This window comes from Manacus vitellinus, unplaced genomic scaffold (genome assembly GCF_001715985.3).
Source record: "Manacus vitellinus isolate BGI_N305 unplaced genomic scaffold, ASM171598v3 scaffold_1_pilon, whole genome shotgun sequence".
NCBI lineage: Eukaryota > Metazoa > Chordata > Aves > Passeriformes > Pipridae > Manacus > Manacus vitellinus.
In genome coordinates, this window is record NW_021939396.1 from 35,115,325 (window position 1) to 35,130,195 (window position 14,871).

Genomic DNA, 14,871 nt, shown 5'->3' on the forward strand with positions numbered 1-14,871 from the left:
GATGAATTTCAGACAGAAAATCAGTGTGACAGAATGAGCAGTGCACAGGGACAGGGAGAGAGTCCCTATGAGAAATCACTTTATGTTAGTTTTCTCACCAGTTAACTGTACAAAACAAAATGATCATCAGTAGATCAGGAAGATGAAGGTTAAAGTTAAAAAAAGGTATAGAAGTATATGCATCTGCCTTGCTTCCAGATTTAGTCTCTATCTGAGCGCTACTCATCTGATCATCTGCAACAGAGTTTGTTGTTAGAGATTTGTAGGTTCTCAGAGGTACGGAGGCTGCTCAAGCTCTAGCAGAAACAACCAGCCACAGTACATGTTAATCATATAGGAAGTGTGTGAAAATTACTTCCTTGATTCTTCAAGTTTTTCTCCTTCTTTGTGTATAGAGTAAAGTAGCACAAAATGCCAGTTATGAGGTCTACTGGTGAGAAGAACATACATGACGGTAGATGTCAGGTTCTTTTCTTGGTAGGGTTCATCCTCTCTTCAAATCCACAGTGATTATGTAGTGAATTATTAATGGCAAGGCAAATGCAGTTATTCTGGTGGAAAAGAAAAAGATGTGTACTGTTATTATGACTGAGAAATTGTTACATAACAAAAGATAGGCTGTCATTTACAAACCATTTTTATATTTAAGGTTCTCTCATTCTCTTGTTCCTCTCTGAGTAGTTTCATACAAAAATGAGATGCAGGCAGGGAGAAGGATGAAATTTCTTATTTAAAGGTCATTCAGTGCAGTGGAGGGACTCCTGTTGGGCCCATACTTGCAGTGCTGCCTCAGAGCAGGATTGTGTCCGATCCCTTTTGGGTCAGGACAATCAGACCAGGGACTATCCAAAGATGTTTAGTAAAGGGGAACTGTCACCCTTTTTTTTGGTGGAATAAAAAGATGATGACTTTAGAGAATAAACCAGTTTCAGTAAGCCTAGTCCAAGAAGTGAGAGTTTAAAAATATGATCCCCAGAGAAAGTCTATCACTACTGGTATTTAAATAATACAGGAATCAAAGAAATACCCCTTTTTTCATCAGGTGCCTCCCTAAATTGTGGGGGCATTACAGGCATTTCATGATACTGAATGAACAATTTATTGATTTGAGAATATTTTATGTCTGATGTAAAGAAAACATTTAAAAATTTCAATTTTTTCTTCATCAGTTAAAAAAAAATCTTCAGAAATAAGTATTTTCCTATTTCCGAATACTTTATCATCTGTAGTTTGTGTATGTAACATACTTTTGTCCAATCTCCCTCTTTAAAAGCCTTTGTATGTCATCTGCACTCAGACCAGAACAAATAGAACTATGGTGTGATCTCTTTGTTTGTAAGATTACTATTTATATTATATTGCCATCCTTTCTTCTTGAACAGCATCTGGCAAAATGGGGTCCCAATCTGCTTTCACTCTGCAAGAATACTTAGTTTAGTTTACATATTTAGTTTCTAGAAGTCTGTGCCCATACATGAAGAAGTTCTGTGGGATTCAGAGTAATACATTACTCTTCTAGAAAAATCTTATTTTTCTCTGAAGCCAAGCCTTTTAAGGATTTAGAAATATTCTCCTTGTTCTTTCTAATGCACAATTTTATTCTTCACAAAGAAAATGATCCTTCTGCTTTATTAAATCCGTAAAAACTTGAAAGTTACAAAACCTACTGGAGAATGTTTACACTCAACAATACCTTCTTCTAAGTAGCAATAAGGGTGGCTGCATAGTTAAGACTTCTGATCTGATCATTTATTAAAGCTATTACATGATTGAATTCTGTTCTGGTTTGTATTCAGGCAGCTTCTCCAAGTATGTTAGAGGTATCATACACTGAAAATCCAAAGTGGGTGCAGGGCTCCCTACTTTTGTTCTTCTGCACTGATAGTTTTTAAAATGAAAGCTTTAATCTGTATTATATAGGATCATTAATTTCTGCATTTTACACTTGAGCAACAGCATTCTGATTATATGCTGCAATGAAAAATAAGCAGTGCTCCTGCAGACTTAATTACTTACTGCAGGGCCCATCCTTTCCTAGTTATGGCACGCAATCTGCAAATGGGGTCAAAAACATTATTAAAAACCGAATTACCCACTGGATGGAGAAAACAAACATACAACTGTGACCTAGAGGACCTCACCAACATAAGAGGTAAGCCTAGCTGCACGCATTACACAGCTCTACAGAATTTACTATGGAGCTCTGCTCTCAGACAACAAAACAAGCGGCCAAATGAGCTCATCACATAAGATAGCCATGGTATAAAGTGTATTCTGGCTAAGTGTTTTATAAATGAGGGAAGTGACTGATGTATAAATACACCAATGTGCTTGGGAGAACATGCCTGCTGAATAGGTGCCTAGATACGGTGTGAGGTTCCTAGAAAATCTGACTTTGGTAGGAAGGACCAGGAACGTGTCCCTAAAATCTTACTGTGTGGCCCTCTTGAAAATTAAGCTCTATATACCAGATTCTCATAAAAGTGTGATTCAGTCTTGAAGAAAATTAGAAATAAACTGTCAATAAGGTAAATATATCTCCTACGCTTTAAAATCATATTGGTGGCATTAAAGAGCAAACAGTAGGAGTTATGAAGGATTTGGCAAATTTTAAAAGTTAATAAAATGCATTAATGTTTACGGAAACACATGAAAATGGAACACCAAACAGATTAAGAATGAGTCCTTGAAAAAATAGTAACCTATTTGTTGAAACATATTGTAGAAGAACATGGCATAATATTTATACAATTTCCTTAGTTGAATGGATGAAAAAATGGATCTGAAATAAAATTTTCCATGTCTAAAAGTCTAATGGGTGGTATTAGAATTGTAAACTATAAATGAAATGCTGATCCATTTATATTAACAGAGATACAGTATTTACTTGCAATATTTCTAGCAATACTATGCTGAGCTAATTTATAAGACAATGGGTTGAGGAATCTATTGTTTTGAAATCATATAAAAGCAATAAAAAAAGAACACAATAAAATATTTAAAGGGCATACAAGGAAAATAAGTCCATAAAACACACAGTTAACATTAAAAGATCATTCAGTACCATTTGGAATTTATCTGTTTGAATATGTTGTATTTAATTAATTGCAAGCACTGAAAATTGCTGAAGCTTAAAAATATTATTCAGTCCAGCACATAATAGTATAATATTTTTTTTATGAAATAAAAACATTATAAATTCTAAATAATAAAGGTCCAGGAAAACAAGCAGCTTACAAGAAAACAGTAGTAAGTTCTCAACATGCAAAAAAATATGACAGATGCAGACAGTTTATCTAGATATCAAGAGCAGTTCCATAGTAAAGTCTGTGCTGTAATTTAATCTTGAAGTTGCCCTAAAATATTTTTTAAAATTTGCATTTGCTGAATTCCATCTGCAAGTTCAACAGAATGAATCTTTATGGGGTAGCTTTTTTCTTTTTTCTTTTAATCAGCTACTAATATTTTTCTATGACTCTCTGCCACTGAGCTGCTGCTCTGCTTTTCTGACAAGTCCATCTGGATAGATACCCATGATTCAGACTTCTTGCCCACTGAATTGAGATTTCAGCCAGAAGTCACAGGGACATTTTCCGACTGAACACAGAAGGGCTTGTCTTCCTGGTGCTGGAGGCCTTGGAGCTGTGGGTCTCCCTCTTCTTTGCTTCCTGGCCCTGCACATCTGTTCCCAAGCCCACTGGCAGCATCCAAAATGCCAGCCAACTCCGGAGAGGATGGCAGTGGTGAAGAGAAGGATAGGGGTGTGGATGAAGAGCTGGTGGAGAACTGCAGTGCTCCAGCAATCCAAGGGGTGGCACAGAGAGGTTAGGGAAGGGAGCATGCACCTTAATACAGATTTTGATAATAATGGGGATTTGTTCAAGGGTTGGGAAGACTGAAAAAACTAGCAGAACTGAGGGTGGTTTGCGATGGAGGGGTGAGGACAGCCTTGCTGTGTTTGGTAGAAAGGGAGAGTTGTCAGCAGGGAGCTGGGGCTCTGCTCGGTGAGGGGGAGGGAGGCAACAGCACTGTAAGGACACACTCCAAGATTCATCTGCTCAGTGGGTTCAGGTGGCAGCTGGGTCTCCCAAATTTTGGCTCAATATTACCATGTGCAGAGGGTCCAAGCACACCCAGCTTTAGCAGCCCAGATCACTGAGTGGAAGTGCTGATGCCTGAGAGCCTCTTGCTTGGTCAGGGAGAGCAGGAAGTTTGGGATCCCCACCTCCTCCTGCAGCACCTCTGCGGCCCGTGCTGCTCCCTGTAGGGACTTCTTCAAGTTGACCTGGCAGGAACCTGAGACCAGAGCCCCCACCCGAGCCAAGGTGCCCCCTGCTCTGTAATGACATGGGACAGCACTCCTGGTGTGCTGGGGCAGACCTCACCTCACCTTGTACCCACATCTCCACCTGCTTCTGCACAGGACTCCCTGGTACCAGGATGAAAATGCAATAGCTCTGTCAAATCGCTGAATTGGAGATGAGAAGCGTTTCAGAAACACAAGATGATCAGTGCAAAAACTTGAGTAATTGAGAGCTATTTTTATTTGCCTAATGTGATTCATTGTTGCAGGAACAGCCTTTCAAGGAGAAAGCCTGAAGTACTGTTGCTGTTGTTACAAAGACTACTTGCTTAAATATATTTGAATATTTAAGCTTGTCAGGTGTCTGTATCTGCAGGCCAATATTTGAAATTCGCTTTCATATTACTAAGGCCAAGGAAACTGCTAAGCCATGAGGTAAAAAAAAAATAATGCAACCTATCACCAATACCTGGCTACATGCTCCAGGAGGAACCCTACATCAAATCCCAGCATTTTCCTAACATTTACACAATGACAGTAGATTTTCTGTTTACCCCTCCATCTCAAAACATTCCTGGAGCAAAATACACAGCAATGGTTGCAAAGCTGGGTCCTGCAAAGACTTTTAACTCTTTGAGAGAAGAGAGAAGAGAAAAATATTTAAGTTTCTTTTACATTCCTCTGGAGGACTTTCTAACTTACCTTGGCATAGAGGATCAAAGACATCTTGAACTCCTCTGCACATTCAGTAGACACCAATTGTTCCTCTTCTTTTTTGTCCTTCAGCAGAACTGTGTGTGTCTCTGCTTTGCTCAAGTCTTCCAACTCTCTCACAGATCATCTTACTGCCATTCCCTGAGATTTTTCTGTAAGTCTCTAGGCCAGTTCAGGTCCATTTCCATTCTGTTTGTTGTGCCTTCTTTAAATACATAGAAGTTTATCTCTAAATTCCCAAGGTATATATTAGTGCCTTTGCTGAGAAAAAGCTGATTTTTACTGGCCAGATACCAGATAGCAACCATTCACTGTTGAGAGTTTTTTTTTAAAAACTTTTTTTGGTATTGCTATCTGTGTGTCATTCTAGTGCATAATAAGTGTTTCAGTATCTTGCAGTGTTAAATTGTGTATTGGCATGTGTAATACAGTACTGTCTTATTTCAATTATTGGCCACAGATAAACCTCTTTAAGAGCTACACTGTTTTTCAGATAGAACTGAAATTATGTCCAGAAAACCTCCATGTTTGTGATCATGCAGCATCAAGAGATCAAATTTTTGTCATTAATCACATAAATTTTAACCTTTTTTATGAAACACCAGGTTTCATCTGAGGAGATGAAAATCTGAGATTTTGGAAACAATTAAAAGCAACCAAAACATTTTTTTATGCCTCAGGAAGATAGAAATTACACTGTAAAGCCTCAAAACATAAATATTTTAACAGAAGAATCCCATGGACATGGAATTCACAAGTACAGAGCAGAGAAGGTGCTAATCTTGCCATTTGTAAAGAAGTGTATTATGGCTTGTAAATACTTGGAGTCACTAAGCTCATCTTGGGTATGAAATATGATGCTGAATGCACATAAACAAGGAGGAGAAAAGTTGTCTGGCTGCTATGTTTTACTTCTGATGTGCTTTGTCTTTTATTTTACACAGGAAGAAATTCTTCCTTACTCTTTTCCTTTCTCTTTTTTTCTTCTTATGGTCAGTGATGTATAACCCAATCTGGACTCATAGAAATTGTCTTCTTGCATCACTAGCAAGCCACTTTGTAGGTACTTTGTGGGTTGTCTCTCAGCTATGCCTTTTCTAGAAAGTAAGTTCAGCAAACAGCATTGAGGCAGATACCATGAGACAGGAGGTCTGAACACAACTCCAGGGAGAAAGTAGTCATGTTACATTCACAGACTGTACTTGGTCAATGGGTTTTGCAGAAAAGAGGGTACAGAGATTGCACCTCTATCTGGCATGCCCAATACAATTTTCAATGACAAAACAGTCATGACATCCCTTTCACAAATTCCTCACTAAAATATGATATCTGTCAGCTGGACTAAGCCAGGCTTGGGTTTAAAACCTGTGCAAGTAATGCAACAGACTCATGACTTCAAATTGAAAGACTGCAGGTATTAGGAAGAACTTCCTTAATGTGAGGGTGCTGAGGCACGGGCACAGGTTGTCCAGAGAAGTTATGGATGCCTCATCCCTGAAAGTGTTCAAGGCCAGGTTGGACGTGGCTCTGAGAAACCTGGTCTAGTGAAAGGTGTTCCTGCCCATGGCGGAGGGGTTGAAATTAGATGATCTTTAGGGTCCCTTCCAACCCAGGCTGTTCTACGGTTCTATGATTTTATTCTGATTTGCCTTTAATTTTGCGTTGAGTGATTTCTCACCTCTGCAATGTCTATCATTTTTGTTTAAATAATCTTAATTTGAAATTATTTCCTCTCCAGTCCATTTTCTTTAGCAACCTATTCTGTGATAACTGATGAAACATACTTTCAAGAGAGAAAGAAGAGGTGAATAAATTCTGTGGGAAAACTTTGTTTAATACCAGGCTTTTAAAGAATATTTTTTATGACAAATCATTTAACTGAGATGTTTTGAAAGGATGCAAGAACAATGTCCAGTAAATTAACAAGAATTTGTTTGAGGTTTAGAAGAAAAATTATCCCTTGAAAAGTTAAATTTACTTCATTGTAGGAATCCAGCAACCCTGATCTTGTTTCAGAAACCCAGTTGGTATTTGCATTAATTTCTTCTAACAACACAAGGATTTTTTCTTTTTCCTTAGGATGTAAAGTAAAGCCAACTCAAATGAACTTGTAATCAACTTGCATAAAAGAAAAATTAGGCCCATCCTAGCATTTAAGAGAATTTCTGTTATGAACATAATATTTAAAAGTAAAAGCAATGATAAAAGCGTTGTATATTTCAAGCTAATACTTTTAGAATATTTTCAATTTTTTTCAGGCCATTAGATACATATAATATGTGAAATGGGATGATGAACCTTGCAAAGTGCCTATCTATATACTCCCATAGAATGGACCTAAATAAATTACCATACAGAATACAAATAGAAGAAAATACTGATAAAGAAAAAACCATGCATGTAAACAACACTGTTCAAACTGGTGCACTTAATTAAAAAAGTGAAGTCAATTAAAATCAAAACAACAGTGTAGCATGTACAAATGCTGAAATCATTAGGCCTTGCTGAATAATGGAGGAGTATAGAATTTTTTTTCAAGTGAAACAGCAGGGGTGATACATTACACAAAGCAATAATCTACAACAATATGACAATTGAATTACTTCAGCCCCATTAGGCAGGTGCAGAAGAAGAATTAACATGAATTCCTTCAATGGAAAAACAAAAAAGCCCACAAACTTTTGTCTAGTACAGACTGTTATTTTTTCCCTCCAAAATGATGAAAAAAATATGACAATGAGAAGACAGATTAAAATGAAACCTTTATGCTTATCCTTTATATGAGACCATTTAATCGTGGGATAAAATATGTATGCAGTGTATTTTTTCATAGTCTGACAGTGTTAAAACAGGCCAACATAGTTTGCATCAGCCTTTTGGTCTTCTTCTAAGATATAAGCATTCATTCTGAGACATAAGCATTGATTGCTCATATTAAAAATAAAATACAAAAGGCAGGAGTTTTTGAAGTTTTAAACTCATGTATTCAATCAAGCCTCAGGTCCCACTCAATTTCTGCTTTTGCATTTCAAACTCAAAACCAATCTGTGACCACCAAGTTGAATCCAAGCAACAACAGTTTTGTAAAATGACAAGTGAACAAACTTCATATCTCATGAAGTGTAAGCTGTTTCTTAAACTCCAATTGCATCCAATGTTTTTCCCTTTGGAGTTCTACTAAAATAATTCTATTTAGTTCTATTGAAAGAGAATAATATTGGAGACAGATAGCCATGCAGTTTACTGAGGGACCTTTGATTTTCTTCCTTCGAAATCAAAGAAATGGATAAACACTAGCACTGGTCATGTATGCTAAAAATATATTAATTAAGGATATGGACATAATATCTCAAGTGATGGAGTTAGCATGTCTTAAGAAGCTGCTGCTCTGCAGCCAGAGAGACTGTGGAAGGATTAATGCTCAGCTTGTGGGTCAAGGTTGCATACTCTGGTAGATTTAACTAAGACATTTTACCTTGTCTGTGAGGGGCTGAAGAGCCCTGGGTATGTCAAAACATTTGTCCTGTCTACACCATGACCTATCACCCCCTTTCCCCATGGCCTTTGGGCTGCTGGTGTGCTACTAGTGCTACCCTCCATCCTGAACACAGTATTACCTACTGCTGTGTCCCTAAGTGTCTCATGTAACTGCATTATGGCTCACCCAAGGCTGTGTACTCTTCCCATCCTCTACTACTTGACTAGATATATGACTATAACATAATTCTGCTGTGTTAACCTAAAGATACATAAGCTTTCATTCACGAGTCGAGTTGTTGAGAACATGTCTTGCTAAAAACAAATTTCCACTTACTTTGAATTAGGAATAAGCAACTACTACCTCTCAGTCAAATGGGATTAATTTTCATTTGGGACCTGGTAGTCCCATAAATATCTGAGGCTGCTATATGGGCTGGTTACATAGATTTTATTATCTTTTGTTTTGTTTTTTTTTTAATTAAGAATTTTCCAAATTCAATCATAATTTAAGTTTTATTTTTCTAAAATGTTAAAGACTAGAGAGCTTTAGAGAGCTGAAATGCTTCTTTTGAAAAAGGAGTCATGTTTTGGGATCAACATAACTTCTAAAAATGGAATCAAAACATAGTAATCACCAACATGTAAGCAGATGTCTGGTAATTTTTCCAGGTTTGTGCAATTCTGCTGATCTTTGAATCAGGAGATACTTAAACCACTAATTTCTGGAACTGCAAATGCTAATTTTGTAACTGTCCTGCATGTAGTACTCATTCCCTAAATATCCATGTTGATATACCTTTGTTCTATACATCTTACAACAGACTCATATCTGAAGTGGTCTGCCAGCCCCTAATGTTCTAAGAAACTGATGATGTAATTTTTCCATTTAAATGGTTATGCATTTTCAGATACATCTTATTTTATCCCATACCATCAAGTTATAAAAACTATATTGGCAGCCTGGAAGGAACTATGGAGAAACCACAGACCATGGACTGGTTCTGCTGCAGTGACTGACGTGGGAATGCCAGCATGGACAAGTGTTTGTTAAAGCAGGTGCTGCAGAGATAAAACCCTCAGGATAGTTTACAATGCTACAAAAAATACTCACTCAAAGGATCTGTAGTATTGTCAGTCCTGCTACTGCTCCATGAGGCCACTGCCTCAACATAGATAGTATTAAAAGCTGTCACTCCAGAGCAGATGAAAAAGCCAAAGAGGGCTCTCTGCATAAACTCTGAAGCAGCTCATGTAGGACAGAAGCTGCAAACCCATGCAGCTGCCCAGCCTGTAACCAAGTTAGAGAGGGAGAGACATGGCTGACAGAATTTTGTGCTGCACTGCAAAAATAGTGGGCTATGAAAGTGTCATCCTCATTTTGCTCAAGGTAGTAAATGGTTGATGATATTTTGTTCCTATGTGGTTTACTTAGTGTGTCTAAGCCTCCTTATCTTTTATAACTGCTCCATCTTCAAATAGGATCCATGCAGCTAGAAGTCAATTTTACATGGACTACTTTACTAAAATTAAAATTTTAGAAATTTCTATTCCTCAGCTTCTAGCCAAACCACTTTTTCCCAGCCTTTTTTCAGGCTGCTATATGACCCTTTCAGATAAATGAAGAGTATAACCCTCGGTCCCTCCGCCTTCCCCCTCACCACCTCACTAAAGGCACTCAGGTGTGCCCTGCTCAGGGCTCTTAAGGAGCTGCAGTTTTTTCTCTTTCTTCCATCTCAAGTCTCCAGATCTTCAAGTTGACAGTGTTGTGATAGCTGAAGATCCAATCACACTTATTAAAGCTGATACAGAATGGAAATGTTCAATAGAAAAAATGCTTTGTTTCACAGATCGAGAATTCCTAGCTTTACCTTTCTGTGTTCTAGGCATGATTATAGAGTATATGGCAAGTTTCTACCTCGCCATCACTAACCTCTCGAGTCTGAACTCTTACTGTGATAGTAGAATTCTTTTGCAGCACGCTGCTTGCAGTCAACAACCCAAGGCAGTAGCAGACATCTGCCTGGGCTCAAGCAGTAGGCAGTAACGCTTGCTGCTAAAGAACCCAAGACTCGGTCTGGGGGTCTTTACAGAGGGAGCTTAAGAGGAAAAACATTTACAAGCTCAGCCAAGTGTAGGGAGATATTGTGGGGTAGTTGCCATGGTGATTAGACTCACTACAGTGACCATTTCTTACATGTCTCAGCTGCTCCATCCTGTACAGATATCTAGCAGCCAGGAATATAGTATGCCTGGAGAAGTCTCTGGGCCAGGAAAAGTAAAATATTGAACTAGAGAAGGGGTCATCTCTAGACAAGAGAAGAAGAGGTAGCTAAAAAAACATAATAGACATATGAACAAAAAATGATTGCAAGAGTTGACACAAAAGTACATTCTAGAGAGGGTAGTTTTATTCAAAGATCTTGCTATGCATCTCAGTTATAACCTTGTCATGCCATGCAACCTGTTGAGAAAGATTTGGTCTGGCAGCATCATTACATTGTTTCAAGATCCTGCTATGGACTCTTCCCTTTCTACATTCCAGCCCAGTGGGAACTCACCTTTATTTTTAATAGTAAAGGCAAAAGTTCCTTCTCACCGATTCTGCCCCTTGAATCATTGATATTTACTATATATAAATATGGTGTGTATGGATTTATTAGCAGACCTGAGCAGGTGGGTATGCTGTATTTTCCTAGGACTCCAGTATTCTGCTTTTTCTAGGACTCAGGTATTGTAGTATTTCCATTCAGTTCCAAGAGCAATACATTACTTTATACTGTTGGTGATGTACCACAGAAACAGCTGGTCCTGCCTTGTGTTCAGTGATGACTACAGAGTTAGTTAATGGGCAGTTACATGTTTCAGACTAAAAAAAGCAACCTGTGAGAAGAGTTTTGCTAATCCAACCTTTGAAATCCTGCCTCTTCAAAAATGTATGTCTGCCTCGGCACTTTTGGACAATTTCACAGAAAAAAGGTACAGTGGACCAATGACACTTTTATTTAAACCATTTTTGAAAGCAGAAGTGAAAGTTTAGGGTGTCTTGGTTTGGGGCTTCCTCCGTCCCTCCCACATCTATAATATATTCCTGGGCAATAAAAAGAAGAACTAACCAGTACTCTTTGTTTTGAGTACTCTTTGTTTGCAATGTCCATATAATCACTGAAAATTTATAGTAGCAGAGTAAGAGGCCCATAATTCCATAGCCTAAGGAGACAAAACTGATGGAGAAGATCTGCTTAATTCATTTTACCCTATGACCAATTTCACATAGAATATGTGAACCTTTGTGCATGGTCCTCCCCTTCAGAGGACTGCGTCCTTTGAAGTAGCTGTCTTGGTCACTAGATTAGAAAGTAATACTTGCTGGCTTACTTTCCAGCTTTATTTATGACTTTCTAAGGATAAAAATTATGAAAGTATCTCTCCCATGATCCTGCTCTGGTGTGCAGCTTCTGAGGTGGATGGGTTTGAGTCCCGTTTAATAAAGAGCAGAATCGAATACCGGATACAGATCTCATTTCCAACCTTTGCTAGATGAACCCTCTGAGAATAGCTTGATTATTGTGATGAAGGAGAATCAGCACCTGAGTGGGAGATAATACTTCTCTGTGGTGCTATTTCAGTTGCTTTCGTTTGGGAATTCTCTGTCAGGAGCCAGAATGAAAAATGGAGCTCCATATAAATCAAATGGACAAGCACTAAGCCTACTCCAGGGTTAATGCCCCCTGTGTCAAATATTTGAATACAACTGCTATTTGTCAGATAATGTTAAACTGACACACACAGTCTGTATTTGTCTCATCATAAATAAATTCTAACTTGTACTAAATGTGCAAACTCATAGCCATGGTAGATACTTTTTGCATTCATCATATGAGTGATCACATGATGTTATTTGTCATGATAACCTAAGCATCATACTTTGGAGATGAACTACATTCACATTCTCTGTGAACACCATGTCCTTGCTTCCCCCTTTGCCACTGCCAATTTATTTGCAGAATAATAAAAAGGCTTTCTAAAACTGGTGCAGAGTGAATAATCTCCTGAATACTTATTCCCATTAAAAGTAGACGCTTTTTCCTTTCTGTGACTATTTTTCAAATAACAATGCTTTCAGCTGGTTTGTTTATAAAAAAGGCTGCAAACATTACTAAAGGAATTGGCGGCTTTTATTCACAAGAGAGTTTTCTCTGGAAGGGGAATGTTTGGTGAATCCTCTTTCTTGCTTACCCCCAGCAGTTATCACTGACTATAAAGAGGTTGGATGAGCCCTGAAGAAAGTAGGAATGTTTGTCCCTATAAGAGCATGTTAGAAATACCAAGTTAGTGTGACTAATGGATAAGACAGAAAGCGAAGCCGGTGATCTAAGATGAATAGAAGCATTAGAGGGAAAACCAGGAATGCAAATCTCACTTTGTTAGAGACACAGACTTACGTCTGCTCCAGAGTTTTGTTTCATCAGCTCTTATAAATCATAGGCTCCTTCACTGTACAGAGCAACTGTAAATTCTGCAAAAACTGGGAGATGTAGAGCCTGTAGAAGCTGATATTTGTATTCAAAGTTGCTTGATGGAAGCTGCTAAGCAATACTGAAAATGCTGGCAGGAATCCCAGAGTTTGGAGGGAATTTCCATGTGCTGACTCAGACATGAATTTTATCTTGCCAGAATCCTACACCTGATCCTACTGAGGTTATGAAATCTGGAAGCAAGACTGAATTTGATGTGAACTACTGAAATTCTTAACAGCACACGTAGAAGACACAAAAAAGGGAGAGTTGTGGATGAAAACACACAATATATAGCTCTCTATCATATAAGATACTCTCTGAGGACAAATTAGAAAGACACTCACTGAACACCAAGTCAAGCAACATCATCCAGGAATGGAGGCAGTAAAATTCTTGCCCTGCCACACTGACGATAGAGATTAATAGGTGTTAGCCTACCAGCCACAGAGAACCAGTTATGATCAAAATGTGGTGCTGCTGGAAATACCTTAAATTCAGAAGACAATACTGATGGCCTTTAAGACTTGCCATTTCCTGAATTGTCTTCTTTATGTGCTACTTTTAGCAAAACGATCTTCTATACTTATATGTCAGTATGGAAGTTAAAAATCTTAATAAGCTTTTTAGATATATTAGGGTACAAGTTCAAAATTACTAATAATTTTTCTACCAATTCTAGTGAAAATGGAAACTCTAAATTTCAGGGTAGATGTAGAAGATAGATGATTTTTCGGAAAGAGAAGGCCATATAGGGTCTATCCCAGCCCCTGTGAGAGGAACTTAATTGAGTTGCAGGGCAATAATAGAAAGAGGCCCTTCGCTAACTAATGCTTATGTATTCCTATAGGAAACTTGCAGACAAATTCTCCAGATCCTGCTTTTTCTGTTTCCCTTTTCATTGTCAAGAAAGAGCTGCTTGCTGGTTATGTCTTTATTATCGTGTAATGCTTTAAAACACTTTAACATCTCTATTTATATGGGACACATCATCTCCTTCCTTCAAAAATCTTTGAAAACTTATCACCAACCACAAGATCTATTTTTCAGACTCTGATTGGTACTGTTCATGTCTTGAGCTAATAAAACAATACAGAGAAATGCATTTGATAAACTACATCTCTGTCTGATCTGGCTCATCAAAACTGTCACGATTATCTCAAATTTCTTGTTGATTTGAAATTTTTGTGAAAACACCCTACACAGGTTTCTTAATGTCTCAGTCATTTCTTGGCAGTCTTTTGCAAGCACTCAGTGTTTCAGCATCAAGCTCATGATATGATGTAAACCAAGAAGGTTGCTGAGACTGATTAGAACCTCTTCCCAGTCTAACACTTGCAATTAGAAATTGGAAATATTTGTGGCTGTCTAAGAGATTGGTTAATTTTTTTCCTCTTTCTGCTATTAAAAAAATCACATAAGACCAAGGAAGTTTAATAAACAGTTGATTATAGACATGTTGGAATAAAAGGATAATGTTATTACGGACAAGATTTTCAGAAGCAAAATAAAGTTTTAATCCGTTGAGGTCAATGGCAAAATTCCATTTGGACTCAGAGGGAGTAGGATTTTAAACACTGCCAAGTACTTTCCAGAATCAAAGTTTTTATTTAGAAAGAGGAAAAATGATTTAACAAGTGGCATCAGTTTTCAAAAAATCTTAGGAAAGTGCTACTGTATGCCCTATTTTGCAATAAAATCTATTTTTTCTGAAATGGCGCTTATTTTGCTCATGATAATAGCTAGTTTAAAAACAAAAGGAAACTGCATTGAAATATACAGCTTTTTTTGTAATTTATTTATTTCAACTTCCATGCCCTTTAGCTTCAATGTCACTTTATTTTCATGGAGCTGCTTGAA